Source organism: Scatophagus argus, chromosome 1, assembly GCF_020382885.2.
Source record: "Scatophagus argus isolate fScaArg1 chromosome 1, fScaArg1.pri, whole genome shotgun sequence".
NCBI lineage: Eukaryota > Metazoa > Chordata > Actinopteri > Scatophagidae > Scatophagus > Scatophagus argus.
In genome coordinates this window covers 1,057,049-1,063,630 of record NC_058493.1, presented here as the reverse complement: position 1 = coordinate 1,063,630, position 6,582 = coordinate 1,057,049, and the positions used below count along the sequence as shown (strand labels likewise).

Genomic DNA, 6,582 nt, shown 5'->3' with positions numbered 1-6,582 from the left:
AAGCAACACCCAAAAGCTGCCCAATCAGCATTTCTGAACAGATCGAGCAGGAGAGCGGCGTGTTCCATCCATCATTCTGATAGTTTCACAGTTGACTCTATTCTCTTGACTCTAGTGAAACTGTACTGTTGCCTCATAAAACTGATGTGTGAGCTTTTCTGACCTTCTAATGTAGACTAATATATCCCCATAACCACCTGCCTGTCTTTCATGTGGTTGGTTCTCAGTCCATCATACACCACCTATATTATTTCATGCTTTGCGCATGTATTTTCAGAATAAATATTCCAAGTTACACTTTCAGTTGTATGTAGATCTGTAATCTGTATGTAATCTGAAATTTCCTATTGAGCTTTCATTGAATGTCCCACTTCATTAGGCCTAAAATAGTTCTTGTGTGCACTCATTTCATAAAACTATCCCAGTGAGTGAAATTCTGCATAATGAATAATTATTGCAATGGTTTCACTCATATCAGTAACTCATATATCTGTAACATATCACTCATATATCTGTAACATATCAGTTACAGATATTTCAGTGTCCAGTTTAGCTGATAGATAAAATTTATTTTTACACGCCACTTAAACAACAATTAGTTAGGAAGCTTTAGGTGCTGGAAGATCCAATTTTAACCTTCAGACAAAGCCAGGCTCGCTGTTTTAACCTATGTTACATTATGCTAAACTAAGCTGGTGCTAGCTGGACATTAGAGTGGTATCTATCCTGTCATCCAATAACCTGTAAAAAAGTACATGTACAACTGTTTCGTTGTAGAACTACTTGAGTAGGTCTCACCTGCAAGAGCACCTAGACATTGAAGATTTGGTCCACTGACAGTCACACCCAGTCTAGCTGCAGAGCTGATGTTAGATTGGACTTCTTGAGTAATTTTCCCCTCTCCTCTTCCCACTTTCTTCATATTCCAAGTTGCACATCTATTTATTTTTGTCACCTGAGTTTCCTTTAACATATAATCATGATCATCATAAATTAGGATACTATTTTCTATTGCAAGCTTGCAAAATCCTTTGTGCAACGCATGTACCCCTTGTCATCCGTAATCTTGCAGTTATATGTGAGATCTGATGGTTGGACATTGGAATTTAGTATGTTTTAGACTGCTAAAATTCCACACTTCAGTTATTCCCCTAAGACAGTTTTGTCTAAAATGTAATCACAATAGCAAAACACACAGTTTCACACAGTTTTATCTTTACAGTTTATCTAAACTGTAATGAGATTATTAGATTACTGGGTACAAGATGGCAAGGCTGAGTGGTCACAAGCTGGAGGTAGGATACTCCACTGCTCCCCAACAGCCCTCCTACCCCACCATAGCAACAGACCATCATTTACCTGAAAATGAACAGACCATGGGTGTCATTTACCTCTGTATTTGTGATGATTTCATTTGAAAAAACATCTCCTCCACGCTCACACATCGCCTTAACAATACAGTCAGTTCATTTATAATGCTAACTAGAGAGAGATGACAAGCTCACACCAGAAATAACTTACAGTAAACACTTATGTTTACTGTTCTCCAGCAATGTTAATTTGCACATTAGAGTTCACCTCCATAAACAAACTGGTAGAGTTTCTATTTAAATAGAATGATTCTGGTCCAAAAAAGCAGTCCTAACTGCTCTAAAGAACAGGAGGCCAAGGTTTCCCCGCACTGCATTGGAAACAGATGATTCATGTTATTCAATTCACCTGTCAGTGGTTTTAATATTATATAGGAGCAGTGAGCTCAACGATCAGTTTCAGAGGGAGATTTTTTCTGAAGCGAGTGGCTCTTCAGAGTATTACGGTAGGAGGTGGGTCCTGTTGTTGCGTGGAAGGCGGGTTGGGCGTGTTTTCTTTGTGTATGGTCTGTCGGTGTCCTGTCAGCCCTGGCACCGGACTACACGGCTCGGCGTCGCAGACATGTAGACGCGGAGACAGAGCGATGGACGGCGACGCAGCGCCGATGCGGATTAAACAAACCATCCGTGTGTCAACAGGCAGCTGCTAGCGTTTCCCTTTCAGTCCGGTTGGATTTAATTGCGGCGTCTGCTACATCTGCAAGGAGGGAGAATAAATAGAATAGCCGGTAGAGCCACTGCAACAGGGGGGTCAAGAGCAACGGATTGAGTCAGCGGAGGCACAGGGACCCCGTCCGACCAGCGGGACCCCACCCGGCCGCAGCATCCGCTGCTGCGCCGGAGCTCACCGACGGTCGCAGCTGTCATCCAGGTAACATTAATGCAGGACTGACACGTCTGTGGCAGTTCACGATAACTCTGTGATTGTCTACGATGTGATTCCACAGTACTGCTACAGGGGGGCCACTTTCTCCCACCTGCTTTGTTGGTAATTCAGGCTCTTGTCATATTCATTTTTAAGTTTTGTTGATTTCATGGACTGCGTCACACCACTGAACTCCTCACAGTATAAGGTGTTATGTTATTCTGTGGTGTATTTTACCAAAACAATATCAAAGAAATGTTTAATCATATGTTGCTTTAGAAACTCCCGAGTACTACATAACTGTGGTAGGCCTATCCATTATTATTCATAATCTGTGATTTAGCCGAAATGTTGTTGTGGCAATAAAGGCAAATTTAAAAATAACAGTCGAAATTGATTGATTGATTGATTAGCCGATTGTCTAATCAAAATGAATCAGACGTTTTCCCCAGATTTTTCTTTCTTTCTTATTTCTGTTTCTTTTGGAATATCTTCAGATTTTGAACTGTTCATCAAACAAACATTGCAAAGGTTTCAACTTGGAAAATTGACAAATTGTTACAGGCTTTTTCATATTAGTATTTCCATTTCATAGACTGAACAATTCATTGACTAGTGGTCAAAAATGATTTTTAAATTTAAACAGTAAAGAAATCATCTGAGATTGTCATACAAACTAAAATCAAAACGGGGCAAAGTCAACAGCAGAATGGAGGCGTTTGTTTTTGTACTGTCCTTATATGGAATGTCATCAGTGAAATGGAATCTACTGTCTCTACCACGTATACTGAAAACATAAAGAAAACTGGTAGGAAAAAACTTTACATGATAAAAGTTACATTTTGGAACCACAGCTCCATAAGACCCCATTGATTTTGGACTACCTGGCAAGCGCCCCCTACATAACTGGATGTTCAAGAGAGTGGGAAGTCTTCCTGTATTAGGCTTTCTTTGGTGGTGATGTTGTACTGATGAGTCCGGTTGTCACTGGTTATTATTTGCTTTGTTTTGTCTGTAGTACAACATCATGAATTTATCACAACTTTGTGGCACTTATTTGGTGGTTTCTGTCACTTTACAGCTCTGTGGTGTAATTCTGATCCCCTGAAAAGTACCAGTGTTTTCTCAAGGGGCTTCTGATAATGGAGCCCTTGTTTTAGTGCTGTTAATGAGCCGCTGGTCTCTGTTATCTCAGCAGCCATAAAGTGATCCCGGTAATGAGCGAGTTTGATAATGCCGTGGAGCAGAGGAAGGTCGGGCTGGGGAATGGAGGGTATCCAGGGTGAAGGATGACCCTTTGCACACTGTTGCCATTGGAACTTAGAAGCTAAAGCCACATGAAGACAGTGCATACCAGCATGGTTATCTGTGGTGGAGATATGAGCATTAGCCTGTAAAAACCTGTCATTAACAATTTTTTGTGTGTGTCAGTCAGACAAGGGGACTTGAGTTTGGGCAAGAGTCTCATTTAAGTTGCACACACAGTGACTTTGGACTGGAGATTTGGGATTTGTGAACAAACTTCGTTTTTTGGTGTATTAACGTTAAGAAAATGATGAGTTGAGTGTTTTTCTCTCCTTTATCATCACACCTAACCTTACCTGGTGTGCACAGCCACAAATGAGCCTAAGCTGCAGCAACAACACCATGCAGCTGTTTTCAAATGGGATGAGATAAAATAATCCCACAACACAATTAGCTCCACTATGGAGATGTTTACAGTGTCACAGCAGCAAGTAGGATTGTAAGACAACAACATATCACAGAGCAAGACATAACAATAAGTTAATAAATAAATAGACAAACAAACAACAATGAACCTAAGAAGATTAACAGCTGGCAGTAGATAGACTGTTTTTTTGAATTGCAAATAGACCATACAGATAAAAGTATTTTGACACACCTCTTTGTTGGTGACTTCAGGTGTGGTGTGGGGCAGTTTTTCAGGGTTTGGGCTCGGCCCCCTATTTCCAGTGAAGGGAAATCTTAATGCTTCAACATACCAAGACATTTTGGACAATGCTATGCTTCCAACTTTGTGACAACAGGTTGGAGAAGGCCCTTTTCTATTTGTGCATCACTGTGCCCTAGTACATAAATGAAGGTCCATGAAGTTGGATGAGTTTGGTGTGGACCAACTTGACTAGCCCACACTGACCTGGAACAGAGATTGTGAGCCAGGCCTTTCCGTCCAACATCAGTGCATGACCCCACAAATGCGCCACTGCATTAATGGGCAAAAAACCCCACAGAAACACTCCACAGTCCTGCAGAAAGCCTTCCCAGAAGAGTGGAAGATGCCACAGCCACACCAGCGGGGACCAACAGTGGTCAGTTGTCCCAATGCTTTTGCCTATATAGTGTAGGTGTAAATGTTGCCCTTACTGAATGAGTGTGATCTAGTGGACACAGTACTCATTGTAGAGTCTGACAGCAGTAGGAAGGAAAGACCTGCAATATCTCTCATTCACACACCATTTGTGCAGCAATTTGTCGTAAACCTTTGACTACAATAACTGCACACAAGGTCCAAAGAAAAGAATCACTAAATGCATTTTCTGCAGTGTCACATTAAAGGATGCTGAATTGACTCCAAGAAACTTCACCAGGCACCTGAAAATGCACTGTATGGGTGTTTCATAGTATTGATTTGTAATTTATGATGTTTACTGCATGTATGTTTCTCTCTCTCTCTCTCTATCAGCAGGATAGTTCTCCCATGCAAGCTGGGTCCCGTTCAAGGTTTCTTCCTGTTAAAAGGGAGTTTTTCCTTGTCACTGTCTGCTTGCTCGGGGGTTCAGGCTCTGGGTCTCTGTAAAGCATCTAGAGACAATTTTGATTGTATAAGGTGCTATATAAATAAATAAATTGAAATTGAAATTGAAATTGAATTGAGTCCATCCTGTACACCGGGCTGTCCCAGTTATGAGCAGCTGTCAATCATGATATGTCAGCCCATTTTTATAGTATTGAGTAACTACTACCAAATATAACAGAAACTTGAACATACTTAATTGTGATAAGAACTACCTACACTGATCATTTTTTGGAAAGAAATATTTGAGGCATACTTTGACATGAAGATCAGTGGTTTAGCTCAGCATCAGCTATCTAATGTTAGCATCTATTAAATATTTTATTACTATTCTATATCCATTTTTTAGCCACCCTTTATATTCATACAAAAAAACTGATATACCTCCAACATTAGCTTAAAGTCATTTTGTCTCTCAAAACCCTGTACTTTCAAATGAGTTTTGCTGCACATAAAATGTGTTAGCTATTTTAAGATTCAGCAACATACAAGTGAATCCTTTCTTCTTTAACTGGGATCTCAGTACCAGCTCTATATTGTAGCTGCATGTCCAGGTTACCAGGCAAATTTTAAAGTTATTAAGTTTAAATTAAAGCTTTCACTGTGGATTTTTCTTTTCATATCGCATTGCAATAACCTGTTTAAAGTGATCAAACATCTCATCAGTGCTGACAATGGAGACAGAGGAGTGATGACGGTATAGTACAAGCTTTGATTTCCTTAGGTATACAGACGGATGGAATACGCAGCAGATTAATCCTCATTACTACCATAAAAGACATGAGACTTGACTTTGGCTTGCAGAAAATGACTTGTGAGCACTTCTGTATCCTTAGCAAACTATATCTGTAACTTCTGTTGCCTCTTAGTGGCTTTAAGTTTATGTCTGATAAGGACAGGGATGCACACATTTTCACACACACACACACACACACGTTTTCATGACTGAGCATACCTCCTTTGCTAATGGATCGATTGTTGTTTGTGTGTGTAGTGCTAATGGTTTGCACACACAAACACAGACTAATGGTGGAGATGTATCATGAATGATGTATATGCATTCTCTTAAATTATTTGTATTCTTGTGTGTGTGTGTGTGTGTGTGTGTGTGTGTGTGTGTGTGTGTGTGTGTGTGTGTGTGTGCACGCGTGTGTGTGTGTGGCTTAGTCTTCGGTTGAATGAGGGGGTGAGGACAGAGGAGGAGGAGGAGCATTAGCTCTCATGTTTTTTCTGCTCTAATGTGCTTTGATGGCTTCTCCATTGGCTCAAGGTCTGAACAAGCCTTTACGTTGCATCGTAGGAGAGATGCTAAATATTCCTGAGCTACAGTCAGATTAGTACTGTTTTGTTGTTTCACTATAGAAATTCTGTTGCAGTCTCTCTTCTTTCTAATTATCCAATTAATTACAACTAGATTAGGCTAAAAGTAAGAAAACACTCGTCCAAAAAATATTGGGTATATTAGACATGTGTGCGATTAGTGGATGTCTAAACGCTGCTACCCTCGCTAGCTGGAACCAGAAAAAAACAAG

The 6,582-nt window shown here is 40.4% G+C and overlaps 1 protein-coding gene across 1 annotated transcript in view; it reads left to right on the top strand.

Moving 5' to 3' along the window:
• Positions 1–1,866: 1,866 nt before the first annotated feature.
• The window catches only part of dok4 (docking protein 4), a 52,203-nt gene continuing 47,487 nt past the window's right edge, over positions 1,867–6,582 (top strand). Inside the window, exon 1 of the mRNA XM_046385851.1 lies at positions 1,867–2,241. The gene's annotated coding sequence lies outside the window, so the exon portion shown is untranslated. The remainder of the gene's footprint in view (positions 2,242–6,582) is intronic.